The sequence below is a fragment of the Theropithecus gelada genome, chromosome 1 (genome assembly GCF_003255815.1).
Source record: "Theropithecus gelada isolate Dixy chromosome 1, Tgel_1.0, whole genome shotgun sequence".
Taxonomy (NCBI): domain Eukaryota; kingdom Metazoa; phylum Chordata; class Mammalia; order Primates; family Cercopithecidae; genus Theropithecus; species Theropithecus gelada.
Genome location: NC_037668.1, coordinates 171,575,688 through 171,592,337, shown reverse-complemented (window position 1 = coordinate 171,592,337; position 16,650 = coordinate 171,575,688).

Below are 16,650 nucleotides of genomic sequence, written 5' to 3'. Positions count from 1 at the left end.
TTAACATTTCTATATGCAGTAACTGAAGACAAAGTTGCAATTATACAAGTTATCATATGTAACTGATTAAAAATGTCTTTATTCAAAAAGGCAAATGATAGTTTTATTTAATTTTATAATAATGCAGATGACCCTTTGTATCTGCACATTCAACCGTGTATAAAAATATTCCAAAACAAAAGGAATAACAGTACAACTATTAAAAAAATACGAATAAAAAACAATATGTATGGTATAACAACAATTTACATAGCATTATATAAGTAATCTAGAGCTGATTTAAAGCATACGAGAAGATGTTTTTAGGTTATATGCAAATACTATGCCATATTATATAAATAGAGTTTTGAGCATCCTCAGATTTTAGTATTGCTGGGGGTCCTAGAACCAACCACCTGTGAATACCGAGGAACTACCATATTGATTCTAACCTGGTGTGTTAGTTTCCTATGGCTGCCACAAGAAATGGCCACGAAGTCAATGGCTTAAAATAACAGAAATTCCTTCTCATAGTTCTGGCCAACAGATGTCTAAAATTAAGCTGTGAGCAGGCCCACACTCTAGGGTGACAATGATTTCTTTTATCTTCCAGCATCTGGTGCCTCCTGGTGTTCCTTGGTTTGTGGCAGCAAAACTCCAGTTTTGGTTCCATCTTCATTCCTGTATCTCTGGCCTTCTTTCCTGTATCTCTGGCTCCTCTTTTTCTGTACCCTTAAAAGAATTATGTATTTACTTATTAGATTAACACATAAAATTATGTGTGTGTGTATATATACATACATATATATTTATATTTATCATGTACAACATGTGGCTTTGAAATATGTATACACTGTGGAATGGCTAAACTGACCTAATTATCATATGCAATATCTGATATACTTATCTCTCTTTTTGTAGCAAGAACACTTTGTATCTACTCTCAGCAATTTTCAAGAATACAATATATTGCTATTAACTATAATCACCATGTGTACAATAGATCATTTAAGCTTATTCCTCCTACTTAACTGAAATTGTAAATCCTTTGACCAGTATCTCTTAACTGCCTCAATCCCCCATCCATCCCCTAGTAACTACCATTCCACACTCTACTCCTAGGGAGATCAATTTCTTGAAATCCACGTGTAAGTGACATCATGCAGTATTCGACTTCTGTGCCTGGCTTATTTAATTTAACATAATGTCCTTCAGGTTCAGTTATGTTGTCACAATGACAGAATTTCATTTTATAAGGTAGAAATAGTTGTATTTTCTTGTGTATATATGCCACATTTTATAAATAATACTACAATGAACATAGCGGACCAGATACCTCTTCAATATACTGATTTCATTTCCTTTTGATCTATAGCCAGAAGTGGGGTTGCTGGATCATATGGTAATACTATTTTTAATCTTTTGAGGAATTTTCACACTGTTTTCCATAACAGGTGTTTTAACTTACATTGCCCCTGACAGTGTGCAATAGTTCCCTTTTCTGCATATTCTTTCCAACACTTGTTATCTTTCATCCTTTTTAGTAATAGCCTTTCTAACCAGTGTGAGGTGATATCTCACTGTAGTTTTCATTTGAATTTACCTAATGATTAGTAATATTTAGCATTATTTCATCTGCCTGTTGCATGTTTTCTTTTGAGAAATTGCTATTCAGATCCTTTACCCATTTTTCAATTGGGTTATTTGTTTTTTTACTATGAAATTATTTGAACTTCTTATATATTTTGGATATGAATACTTTATTAGTAGGGTTTGCAAATATTTTTCCTTCTATTCCATAGTTTGTCTTTTCACTGTGTTTATTGTTTCTTGTTTGTTCAGAGATTTTTAGTTTAATGTAATCCATTTGTCTATTTTTGGCTTTGTTACCTGTGTTTTTGGGTTCATATCTAAAAATAATTGCCCAGACCAATGTCATAGAGCTCTTCTTCTGCTTTCTCTTTGAGAAGTTTTAATTTAGGTGTTACACTTACGTGTCTAATTGATTTTCAGTTAATTTTTGTATATGGTGTGAGATAAGGATGTGATTTCATTCTTCTTATGTGGCTATCCAGTTGTCTCACCATCATTTATTGAAGAAACTGTCCTTTCCCCATTGTATCAAAAATCAGCTCACCACATATAACATAAATTTATTTCTGGGCTTTCTATACTTTTCCATTAGTCTATGTGTCTGTTTCTATGCCAGTACCTTCTGTTTTGATTACTACAGCTTTGTAGTATACCTTGAGGTCAGGTAATGTGATGTTCTTTTCTATCTCTTGTGAGGATACCTCCTAGTGGATTTAGGACTCGCTGTAATCAGGAGTCATTCCGTTTAATGATCCCATTCTTTTTTTTTTTTTTTTTTTTTTTTGAGACGGAGTCTCGCTCTGTCGCCCAGGCCGGAGTGCAGTGGCCAGATCTCAGCTCACTGCAAGCTCCGCCTCCCGGGTTTACGCCATTCTCCTGCCTCAGCCTCCCGAGTAGCCGGGACTACAGGCGCCCGCCACCGCACCCGGCTAGTTTTTTGTATTTTTTTTTTAGTAGAGACGGGGTTTCACCGTGTTAGCCAGGATGGTCTCGATCTCTTGACCTCGTGATCCACCCGCCTCGGCCTCCCAAAGTGCTGGGATTACAGACTTGAGCCACCGCGCCCGGCCTAATGATCCCATTCTTGATTACAACTGCAAATACCTTAACTTCATGAAGGTCACATTATGTGATTCAAATTGGACACATGTTTTATGGGGATAAAATTCAACCCATTTCCATCAGGATCTATGAGCTAAGATTGTGAATGGGTAGTCTCTTCTTTGAGGGAAGAGGTCTGTTTTTGTAAAGGTGATGATCCTCAGGTTAGGACTGAGAAGTAGAAAAAGCATTTTATGAAGCGGTTGAATATTTACAAAAACATATGATCACAGAAAAGAATTGGGATGAATATAAATATAAAAAATCAGGGCCTAGTAACAATTTGAAATATAGAAAGGAGACTATATAACTAGAGTTGTAGAATGCTTATATATAAATAATTGGCCAATGGCTGTAGGCAAGAGTGTCACAGAAGGACTCTTCTGAAAATTAGTGCCTAGATTTTAAGGCTTTTTACAGAATTAAAAGGAAATGTTACTGAGAAGTTTTTTTGGTACATTTGAAGATACTTTGAAGACTATTTTAGAATCTTCCCAAAAAGGTATTCCCAGAACTAAAAATGGTGGAATAGACTTCCTTTTGTTAAATTGTGGTTAATAAGTTTATTTCTCTAAATTGAAAAGGGTAAGCATTATAGTTTTGATTTTCTTTAAAAATGTTCAAGATAAGGAAACTTTGAATATAAATAGTAAGTTGTTAATAAATATATGCACAGATATTGTAATACATTTATTTTTAAAACTGTGAACTATAAATTATACATAATTATCAGTTTTGTTCGTTTGTCTGTATTCTTGGGCATTTTGTCTGACGTATATAAGCAGTTGCTTTATCAATTGATGAGGACATTTATGGCAAACAGGTCTGTGTTTTAACAGCTTTCAGTTCCAGCACTAGAACATTGTATTTTAGTACCTTATTGCCTTCTATAAAAATCTACTTACGATTAAAAACTTAGAATATATTTTCAGTGAGCTTTCTGTATATATTTGAAATTTTAATAATGGAAGTAATAACATAAACCTTTGAAATATCATGTAGAAAATATTAAACATTAAATAAAGATTAACTTCAATATGAGGATTTTTTCCCTTCCTTATAACCATAGCTTCAATTCAAATTTAATACATGTTTTTATAATGCTGATATTTTTAAATAAATATACTAGACAGAACAAATAATTATTAAGTATAAAAATACATGCAGCTCTGAAAATTAAGATCATTTATAGTCCTAGGATGCCAAATCATAGGAATTCCCAAATGCTAACTCAATGCTATTTCTTCATAAAGTATTATTTTATATGACTATCTGATTACTATTTACTCATTAATTGATAAATTCCCTCATCAATTTTTCAGTGAACTCTCAAGAGCCAAAAAGATCTTAGACACTATTCTAGACACTGTGACTACAAACGTGAATAAAGTATAGTTTCTCATGATACTTACTGTCTGGTGAACAGTCTTCACATATTAGATTTAAAGTGAATAGTCACTGGTACTCTCCACTGATACATAGATTCATATACCATACACCCCCTAATTTTGCTTTTTGTATCCACATAGCATTTTACTGGATATATATCAAAGAGTAATACATAAATTACTCTATTGACTCTTAGCCAAGAGATGTAAAGGACAATCCAGGTTCACAAACAACTTAAACTGATGAATACATGTTTTTCCTATAAAAAAACAACCAATATTTTAATGATTATATAAATCCCTCATAAAACAATTTTATCATTTGCTACCTAAATTAAACAGCTTTGCAATTTAAATAAAGAAATGTACATAGATTCATTTCTGTGATGTAATATTTCAAGCATTATTATACAATGAAATAATGAGATAAATTAGTAGAACACCTAATAATTTGGTAATAAATGCCTAATGAAAAATAGTGTGCTATATAAAAACTGACCAAAGCCATTCGTTATTTAAATGATAAACTTAAAACAGTTGAAAAATGAGATTGCTTTTTGATAATCAACATTCATTGGACTTTATATTTATATTTGAAAAGCATATATTTTTTATTTGAAAAGCATATATTTTTATTCACCATTTTTAGCTTATAATTTTACTTCTTTTGTAAATGAAATAGCATTCAAATAGAAGGTTCAAGAAAGTGTAAATATTACTTTCTTAAGTAAAAATAACAAATTATCTGGTTAAGTATCTATGATCTATGTATCTTGATATATTTTATACTTGTTTAGAAAATGATACACACAATTATTAACAACGATTTCCTTTATGAAGAAAAACTGGGGTAAGGTAGGATTTTTTTAAAAATAATTTTTAAGTTATTAAGGTATGAAAAAAACATATTTTTACTGGAAGCCTAATAAGTTTGATTAATGCTTTAAGGAATTATAACTATTCCTTGTCCTCCAGACAGCATAAAACTTAGTATGTATGCTATTGTACACGCATACATACATGAAATAGAGATCCCTATTTCATTAGCTATTTTAACTCATTTCTAAAAATTATGATTAGCACACATTAGAATAAATAACAATTCCCTTAAGACTTATTTTTTTCTTGGTAAGCTTTAAAATGCCTGAAGTTCTGACTTTTTTTTTTTTATACAGCACTACATAGAAATATGTTTTTAAGTCTATTTTTAACTTAATTAGTTGATTCACTAACTTGTTTGAAAAATAACTATTGAGTATCTTATATGAGCTAGGGAAGTTTTTATTATCTGAAATTGTAGACTCGATACTTTTTTGAGACTGAATATTATCACTTAAAACATTAATTTCTTATAATTTCTGTTCTTGTACATTTGCTGAGGAGTGCTTTACTTCCAATTATGTGGTCAATTTTGGAGTAAGTGCGATGTGGTGCTGAGAAGAATGTATATTCTGTTGATTTGGGGTGGAGAGTTCTATAGATGTCTATTAGGTCTGCTTGCTGCAGAGATGAGTTCAATTCCTGGATATCCTTGTTAACTTTCTGTCTCGTTGATCTGTCTAATGTTGACAGTGATTGTAAACTAGTTCAACCATCATGGAAAACAGTATGGCGATTCCTCAAGGATCTAGAACTAGATGTACCATATGACCCAGCCATCCCATTACTGGGTATATACCCAAAGGATTATAAATCATGCTGCTATAAAGACACATGCACACGTATGTTTATTGCGGCACTATTCACAATAGCAAAGACTTGGAATCAACCCAAATGTCCATCAGTGACAGACTGGATTAAGAAAATGTGGCACATATACACCATGGAATACTATGCAGCCATAAAAAAGGATGAGTTTGTGTCCTTTGTAGGGACATGGATGCAGCTGGAAACCATCATTCTTAGCAAACTATCACAAGAACAGATAACCAAACACCGCATGTTCTCACTCATAGGTGGGAACTGAACAATGAGATCACCTGGACTCGGGAAGGGGAACGTCACACACCGGGGCCTATCATGGGGAGGGGGGAGGGAGGAGGGATTGCATTGGGAGTTATACCTGATGTAAATGATGAGTTGATGGGTGCTGACGAGTTGATGGGTGCAGCACAGCAACATGGCACAAGTATACATATGTAACAAACCTGCACGTTATGCACATGTACCCTAGAACTTAAAGTATAATAATAATAAAAAATAAAAAAAATTAAAAAAAGAATTTTAAAAAAAACATTAATTTCTTTTGTTTTTAAGTCTTATTTGGGTCCTAATTTCATCAGTATATTCTTGCCACTTTTGTGTCTTCAGAATATTTCCTCCTTTGATTCCTCTTTACATAGTAAATCTCCCTTATCATTTCATTTTGATTGCTCCCTGACTCCCTCATTGGTACTTTGCAATCTAGTTAAGCAGTGGAACTCCTCTTATATAACATTTGCTGTCCCATATTTTCCAGCTCCTTTTCAGTTAATCAGAGCTTGCAAGTGGGTTCTACACAATAGGCTGTGTACGAGAGTGACATATGTCACTTCTGGACCAATGCATAGAAAAAACAGCAAAGAAATATGCAAGTGATTTTTTCCCTGCCAACAATGTTACCACTTCATGAGATACAGGCTATATCAGACATGAAAATGACTAGGTGGATCAGAGCCCACCATTCCAAGTTGCAACCCTAACACGTGCTAAACATATAGTTAGAGACCCAAGCAAATTTTTGTTGTATTAAGCTGTTGAGAAAGCATGGTTAATTTTTTAATTAAACATAATTTGATTTGTCCTGACTAATAAACCAATGACACATTTTTTTTGCTTTATCCAGAGCTATTCTTTCTTTTTAATTATCTGATTTTAGTAAAATCCCAGTTTCGTTACTCATTTAGCCTAAGAAACATACTTATTATCTGTTTCTCAGCCTCCTCTATAAACTGGTAATAATAATCACTGAATCATAACTTTCTGTAAAAAAGAGAAAACTGAAATAAATGGATTTTTTTTTCTTTTTATTCCCTTGAATAATTTGGTTTCCATACCGTTTAAATCATTTAGTTGACCTAACCTTTATATTTATTCTATGTTTCCTTGGGTGACTCACGTGTCCTTACTCAGCCACTTAAAATAAACAGCACCAAAGCACTACACTTGAAATATCTCTTTGTTTATTACATGTATTTTTTCCTAAATGGTCTTTTTTTTCAGAACATCAACTAATATTTTATCATCTAATCTCACATTTATCCACCTCCCTTCTGAATTCCGCATATCCTTGTACAACTTCCCACTGGACATCTCATGCCTTTCACAAGCTGAGCATATCCAAACATCTACACTTCACTGTGTCTCCGTAGGCCATGTGTTCCTTCATGGTCCTTGTCAGCATACTTCTTCTCAGTTTAATTTTTTAAAATATTATCTTTAAGCAACAGATTATAAATTATTAAATTATATTGCTGCTATTTTATAATAATTTTCTTATTTCTTTCTGTATTCACTATATTGGTCTAAGCTCTCTCTCTCTGTCTCTGTATCTCTCTCTCTCTCTGTGTATGTATGTATATGTGTATGTATGTGTTTTTATATATGTATATACACACATATAAATATAGATACATATGTAGGTGTATATATGTGTGCGTGTGTACATGTACACACACACACACACACACACACACACAGAGTACCTAGTATATAATACCTCTTAAAATCTTTCTGAATATCAAAATCCTATTCCCAAACTCTTGTCTGCCTATTCTATGTTCTATCCAAACAGTTCTATTCTCCATTCCATAAACAGGAAATTCTAGCCAAAAAAGTATGAGAATAAGATCATAGTACTCTGATTATTCTCAATTTCCTCCCTCCAACTATATTTAAATATAAATAACCTGTCTATTGGCACTAAACTATAGAAAGATTATTTCATCAGATAGCACGGGATCTTTCCAGAATCTCCTACAGAATTGGGTTCCTGCATTATAGCATTATCACAGTGTGTCTTACATTTCAGTAATTAAAATGTTTTTAGTTTCTCTATTGATATGTGGCTCATAGAGAACAGCAAGAAGTACCTTAATTATGGTTGACTGTTAAATGACATGGGTTTGAACTGTGTGGGTCCACTTATACATGAATTTTCTTCACTTCTGCCACCCCAAGGCAACAAGACCAGTCCTTCCTCATTCTCCTCCTTCTCAACATGAAGACAAGGAGGAGCACCTTGATGATGATCCATCTCCACTTAATGAAGAATAAATATATTTCCCCTTCCTTATGATTTTCTTAAAGACGTTTTCTTTTCTGTAGATCACTTTATCATATGAATACAGTATATAGTCCATATAGCATACAAAATATGTGTTAATATTGTTCATGTTATCAGTAAGACTGACATGAATCAATATTGTTTACGTTATCAGTATAGTGTTAATATTGTTTATGTTATCAGTAAGGCTATTAGAGTTCTGTTTCTGGAGAGTCAAATATTACTAATGTTTATGATTTTCAGCTGCATATGGGGTTCAATGCCCCTAACATCCATGTTGCTCAGGGACCAATTATATATTCTATTTTTCAGAATTCCTAGAACACAGTGGAGATAAGTAGTAATGTCATAAAATTGGAGATAATATGTTTATTAGATTATTTGTAGAAATTAAAATACAGCAATTATGAAAATTATGACAGTTGGGCCTATAATCTATATTTTGTAATTCATAGATTTCATTCATGAATTATGCATGGTACAAGTGAATTGATTCATTTTAATAACACTCGTTTATGGAAATGAAACAGCTAACGCTGATTCTGAAAACAAGTTATATTAGAGCACTTTGAAACAGAAAAGTAATTCATTTTAATATTAGAAAGTCTTTCTCATTTTATTAATATATTTTTATGTATCTACTATTTTGCCACAGCATATGCTATGCCTAAAAAATGGCAAGATATAAATGAAAAATTCAAATCACTGTGAGAGACCATTACACACCCACCCACTAGAATGGATAAAATAAAAATGACTGATGATACCAAGCGTTATGATGATTCTGCCCAGAGTGTGCCTATAATCATCTAATATGAAGAATTGTTTTACTAACAAACTATAGTTACAACTGTAGAATGACCAGAATTCCTGAATATGCAGATCGAACTCAGGGTTCATATTTCCTATGTATTCGGCATTCTTCGTTACTCTTCTTTTTCATTTGTATTGCATATAAAATATTATTCCACAACGTGTCAGAAAAAATATTAAGAATAATCAGCTGATAATGATGGCAGTGGCTGTTGCCATCATGCCAGCTGCGGCAGGTACTCTCGGCTTGGGTATACCCACTCCATGGAGCAGATGGTAGCCCCGCCCCTTCTGAGTGGGGTCAGGAGCTCCCTGGGTGCTGATGCAGCTGCCCATCTGCCCAATCTGTGGCTGCAGACCCAAGCCCTCTGCTCCAGGGAGCATGCAGGAGCCCCACCTTCCTGGGAGGGCCTACAGCTGCCCAAACTGCAGCTGTGGATCAGAGCCTCCCTGTGCTCTTGGCAGGTGACTGGGAACAGGCAGGATCTGCCTTCCCGGGTACAGCTGCCACTGCCCTCCCAGGTGTAGGACCCGGGTGTCTCTGTAGCCTGCACCCTTGGGGCCTGGGAAACCCTCCTCCCCCATCTTACGGGCTTGGGGGTGTCTCCTCTAGCTGCCTGGCCTCTCTTCTCTCCTGGCCTGCCCCAATCTCAGAGTGGGGGTTAGGGTTGACCCACAGAGACCATGAATAGCAGTGGGAGTTAGATTGATTCCTGGGTAGAAGGGGTTGGGTCCCCAGTAAGGCTCCACCTCAAACCAGGGAGGGCCTGAAGGCTGGGGGCCATGCTGTTGGACAGGGGACCAGAGTGGGGACTCCTCCTGCCTCTTCTGCCTGACCATGGCCGTCCACGGACCAATCGGTACTTCCTCCCCTCTAAGGTCCGTAAAAGCCCTGGGCTCAGCCAGAATAAGACAGAGAATGGCCAGAGGGTGAAGAGGATAGAGAGAGTATTGTACACCAGCTGCAGAGAGGAATACTCTGTCTGATGATAGCTGGAGATGCTGCGATGACCGGCTCTCAGGAGAGAGGAGCTACCTTCTCTGCTGACAGCTGCAGAAACAACATGCCAGCAAAGAGGTGCCACCCTCTCCAGAGCCTCCTCTGCTGAGAACTGAACAGCCCATGGATGGCCTGCTGCAGAAAGTAGCTACCCACTGCGGGTCTCCTTTGAGCTGTTGTAACACTTAATAAAGCTCATTTTTCACCCTTCACATGTCTGCGGACCTCATTCTTCTGGACGCAGGACAAGAACCCGAGAAAGGCGCCGCTGGCCACCGAGGTTTCCGGGAAGAAAATCAACACCCTAAAGCTTCCGTAACAATCCTTTACCACCAATAGTTTGTAGGCACTCTTTAGACCCACAGAAAGAACACATGTTTGGCAGGGGACTGGGAAGTAATTACTGCAGAGAGAAAGACCAGACATTCTGGATGTCCACTGATGGAGTAACTTATGATCCTGTACATCACTAAGAAAGAGATATAGTGTGTTGTGATACTCTTTTAATTCTGGAGTCATTGTATTTATTTGACCCATTTAATGTGTTCCTAGAAAAATTGCTCACTTTTAAAGAAATCCAAGTCATTGACATCTTTTTTAGCAAATCCAATTTTCCCAATGACTCAATCTCTCTTACTTCAGAAATGATCGTTATTAAAATATGCATAATAGACTAGTCTAAAGCAGCATGAAATTACAGCAGATATTAACAGAAGGTTACAGTGAATAGTCCAGTTCATTTGTTTGTTAATTTTGGTGGAAGAGTATGCTCCTAGAAGTGGAAATGTATTTCTGTAATTTCCTGAAGTAGTAGGAGAAATGCAGCATCATTAAACACAAATGATATGTAAGCTGTAGAAATCTGAGAGCACAAATAAGGTCGATGTTCAGGTTTCTCAAGTTTTTCATGCAATGACATTTATTTGACTGCATCTTTTATTTTCTCAACTAATTACGATGGATAAAAATACATGATCTTGCTTTATGTGTGGTTTTACATGATATGGTGGCACATGTTGGAATTAAATCTTATGAATGTGCTGGAAGAGGCACATTCTTCCATGAGGAGAAAAGTCATGTTAGTGTAAACATTACATATTGAAGTGGTGTGTACTGTCATCTACTATACTTATTCAGAGCTTGTTGATGAGATGAAGAATTTAATTTCTTTTCATTTATTTGTTTTTGCATCACAAGCATTCTCTTAAAGAAGAGTAAAGTCTCTGAACAATCACACTCTCATATTTACCATGTTGTAATCCAAATATACATCTGAGTGTGAAGGGTTGAAATGAGTAACACTCAATAACATACAATGACTCATTTTTAAAATGGGTTTCTTTTATGATTATGGTAAACAATAATATATTGCATAGTTTCAAATAGCTGGAAGGAGGGTATTGAATGTTCCCAACACAAAGAAATGATAAATATTTGAGATAAGAAGGGTGCTAATTATGCTGGTCTGATCACTGTACGTTATACATATCAAGACACCACTATGTACATCATAAATGTGTATAATTAATATATGTCAACTAAAAATAAAATAAAATAAATGGGTAACTTTATATCCAGCATTATGAACTTTGGTGACCTGGAGGTTTTATGTGTGTTAGTAGGAATGCGATCAGGTGGCTATTTCAGGCTTATGTCATTAGAGGAATAGTAACAAAAGGGAGCTATAACCTCCTTGGGGTCATAGGATTTATGTGCAGAGACCAGCAGGTTCTGTTTCCTCATTGTGCTGCAGTTTTTCATATGTGAATGTTAAAGGAAACTATTTCAATTATATACACAATGCACTGCTCAGAAACTATGAAGGTGGAAACTAAGTTTGTTTTTCTTTCAACCAGACAAGGAGAGTTAAAATATATACAATCCTGGAAAAAGTCAACATAAACCAAGAAAGAGTAACAAGATTATAAGCACTGTAAAATATTAAATTGTTAGCTTACATTTTCTACTAGTTTTATTTCTTTTACTAAGTGTAAAATTTGGAAATTACAAGAACTATCCGCTGCCAGCTTTTACCTTTCCTAGGCAGTTTTCATTGTGATAATGCCTTTACCAGTTGATTTACAAAACTAAATTGGCAAAATAATGGAACTGAAATTAAGAAAATACTTTGACAAATGGTCACCAGCTAGTTCAGAGGTTGCCAACTGGCAAGATATACACAGCTTAATGGAATCCCGTTAAAAATGAACACAAGTTGACATTGTTATGACTTTTGTTTATTTGTTTTTAAAAATTTCATTTTAGGTTCAGGGGTACATGTGCAGGTTTGTTACATAGGTAAACTCATGTCACTGGGGATTCTTGTACAGATTACTTTGTTGCCCAGCTACTAAGCCTAGTACCCAATCGTTAATTTTATTTGCTCTTTGCCTTCTTCCCACCTTCCACCCTGAGGTAAGCCCCTGTGTCTGTTGTGCTTCTCTTTGTGTCTAGGTGTTCTCATCATTTATTTCCCACTTATAAGTGAGGGGTTTTGTTCTTGCATTAGTTTGCTAAGGATAATAGCCTCCAGCTCCATCCAAATGAACTGTAAGACCTAAAAAGTTTCAAGTAACTCTAAAATATCCAGAACTTCCTGATTCAATAGCTGAACCATGACTTCTGAATTGCAACAGAGACAATTCCATAAACTCAAGGTAACTACATGGAAATACAATGGAGACATTATGAAAAACAGGGCCAGAATAACTCAGTCAGTATTATTTCTTTAGAATACTAATTTCAGAAAAACGAAAATGAGTGTGATCAATCAGCTGAAAATTGCTCTTTTGTGTTAGGAGGTCACTGCGTATGCTAAGTGTGAAGAATTCTTTACTTAACTGCTGCTATTCAGGTGATTCATTTTCAACCTCACATCTGTTTGTTCTGAGCTTTGATTGTTGTAAACGATGTAAGTATAACGCTACCTTGGATCCTAAGTAACCTGAGGAAGTTCATGGAAATACTGATTAATAACACATGAGGAAAAAAATGCAGTGAAGCACTTTGTGACTTTTTCCTAACCTGTTATAATTTCCCGGAAGACAGGGATTGCACTGTTTTCTTCATTCTAAGTATATTGCCAACTGGCTTATCCTAATGATACTATACATTATCAAAAAAAAATTAGAAAATACAGTGAGTAATAGATAAGTTATGCTTTTTCAACAGTTGTCATATTTAATTTTAAAAATCACATTTCATATCATTACTCTTGCATGCCTACTTCCCATGCAATATAGTCTGTGTAAAAAGATCTTGATACAAAAACAATGCCCCAAATAACCATAGAGAAATGGATAGAAGAAAATAAAGAATGAAATGACTGAAATAAAATGATAGAAACAACTCTCAAAAAAATGAGGGAAAATTTCATTGAGAGTTAAATATGAAAAAAAATGAACAGTGGCGAAGCAAACTACACATAATTCTATGTAATATTTTGGTATTCACATATTAAATGTTAAGGTGAATATGTTTATACACATACATATTATATACTGCCAGAGACAAATAGAAGGGATTATTTTTCAATTGGAAATTGAAATATTTAGTCTTCTAATTTGGAATAAATCAAGATTTATTTCAGAATGAGACAAACTTCTTCAACAAAGGCAGTCAAGACAGATTTTTGCCTCACTTGCAGATGTTCATTTCATCTACCATTTTTACTTTAAATTTTACAAAGCAAAAAGCACACATTTTCCAAGATGAGCTTGTTGCATGCCAGTTGTATATGTTTTGTATTACAGTAGATATGGAAGGATTGGGTGTCTTGGATTTAGAAAATCTTTCAGTGTGCACTCCTAATCTTAATTAGTTACCTGCTACACTTGCTTATTTCTACACTATCTCATGTCTTTTCCAGTCTGTTGCCTTATAGTGACAAGCAGTGATACTACATGCCTGCCCAGGGCTTTACTTGTCAAATTGAAGTCACAGAAAGCATAGCACCTTGTTTTGGATGGAGCTGGATAAGATAAATTTTGTTTTTCTCTTCTTTCTGTTAACAGCTAGCTGCTTTTGGGGAAAAAAAAAAAAAGCCTTTTTTTTTTTTTTTCCAAACTGAATACATAAAATCTGGGAAGTTGCAACTACAGACAGTTAGCTTGCAAAGGCTAAAGCCAAATAAATTAGTGAGCTGTGGTGGTTTAACAGTATGTTAAAGATACAGGGATTCTTTTTCCCCCTTTTATTGAATTTAGGTCAAAGAAAGATAAATTTAAACTATAGAGCTACTGGGAGAAGAAGGACTCGTGGCTGTAAGCGGTTTGTGGTTTTGTCACTATACTAACCTTAACAATCTATGTTACAATAATAGCTTCCTCAAAATGAACATCTATTGCTTGGTTAAACATTATTATAATGATGAGAAAAACATATTATTCACTAGTAAAAATCCTGATAGTATATAATACATACGTAGCTATTTCTATATTATACAATAGTATAAAACATTAATTTTTTAATACTTGTCTCTGTTATTTTTTGATATGATACATAATGTGGAGTTTTCACTTCGGTTTTCTGTGCCCTGTGCTTAAAACTGAGATAAGAATAGTGGCGATGAGATGCGTACATAGCATTTTATAGCTGACGTATCATATTTACATGTATTATCTTAATTGTAACCACAAAGCTAACTTATGACTGTGATTAGGACTACATATCAGAGAGATTGTCCAAAGTACCACAGTTATAAAGTGAGAGATGTTTAGCAAGAACAAAGGTAGTGAAAATCTCTTTCTTTTCCACATTGTTGTCTCTAAATCAAACTATAGTATTGTTCAGTTAATCAACTATTAATTATTCTCATTTTTTTCTAATCTACTTTTGGAAATGTATGCATTTCCAGTTGACCAGGGTGTTTAGTAGTTCAGGCATTTAGTTGACTAGCCCAGTTGACTCAGCAGTTGCCTAGGGTATTTAGCTGGGAACTACATTTTTGTGGTGTTGGAGACCACCAGTCTCGGAAGGATTTAGCTTAATAAAATTGTTTAATTTGCATTCAAATATATAAATATATATTTATAAAAAATATTTAATTATGAAAAGATACTACTTAATACTCACTAAGAGCCATGATATTTGGCAAAGAAGAGCTATGAACATAAAAGGATGACTGCTGCTATCATAGAGCAATAAAGTATAGGTAAATAAATATAATGAACCAAAAATACTTTTTCTTAATTGTTATTATAATAAATTGCAAGATAGTATAAGAGCATAGAAAAGATGTTTGACTGTAGGATAGTGTAAGAGACATAACATGTCTAGAAGATTAATGATGACCATAAGGTCCACCCAAACATCTTGCAGCATGGACACATTGTGTCACTTAGTCTTGAACACAACACTGAGCTATAATCTTAAAAGATAAAAAGGCCTTCAGGGAAATATGTTTTAATTTCTGACCTGAAATTGCTAGACATTTCTAGAATTGTAGGTGGAAGAATTTGTCATTCAAATGGAAGAGAGCACTTACAAAGCCATGGAAATTCTTTAAGTCAATATCTGAATTAATCTGAATTAGACTTTCTGTGGTTGTTGGCATTGGCTTGCGCTAGAACTAGCTTATAGATGGCCCACATGTTTTCCCAAGTCCACTGTCACATTGCTATCTTGATATCAGCTGTGGTGGGGGTATGTAGACCAAGAAATCAGCACAAAGTCACTTTTAGAACATTCTGTAAGGAGAAGGATTATGCAATGTGTGATGAGAAAGGATGTGAGAAGGTCTACGAGGTCATAATTCAAATAAGATATGATTTAAATTTAGATTTAAAATTGAGGGAAATTAGGTTAATTAGACAGTTGTGAGAAGTATTTAGGAAGTTGATATAGTACTTGTTGATTGGATTTGAGAATTGAAGGGGAGAAAATGGCAAAAGACACCTAACATTTCTGGCTTGAGCAATTGAGAGAGTAGTTCCATTTGTGAAAGACATAAAATGTTTTACCAAGAAAAGGTAATGGATCTCAACCATGTAACTCTAGTAGATTAAAAAAAATGCTAGGTATTTTTTCCCACTTTGTCTAAGATATATATTTCTAACAAATATAATTATTCCTTCCACCTTCAATTTGTGGAGTGGGCAAAAATAAACTGAAGTACCTGTGCAAGGGAGCTCTATTTTATGAGCAAAGAGAAATGCTCTTTGTCCAGGTTAGTGACCATGAAAAGAGTGAAGTTAGTAATAGGCTTAAGCAAACAGACAGATTGGTGCGGCTTTATGGAGAGACAGCTCAAACAAGGGGACAATGTTGACCTAAATGTGGACTGCTCAAGTTCTTTTGACCACCAGGGATAGGAGATAAAAATACAGTTGGGGTTTGACTAAAAAGAGAAACTTAGTATGTTCCAGTATGGATTCACTAGCAAGAAGCCATCGAGCTTAAAGTAGTAATTTCATGCTTAGGAAGACACATTATAGATGAAATAACTAGTATTTCTGGACATGACACCTCATACTTAAAGAAGAGTTTGGGAAGAATTTATACCAAAAGGATAT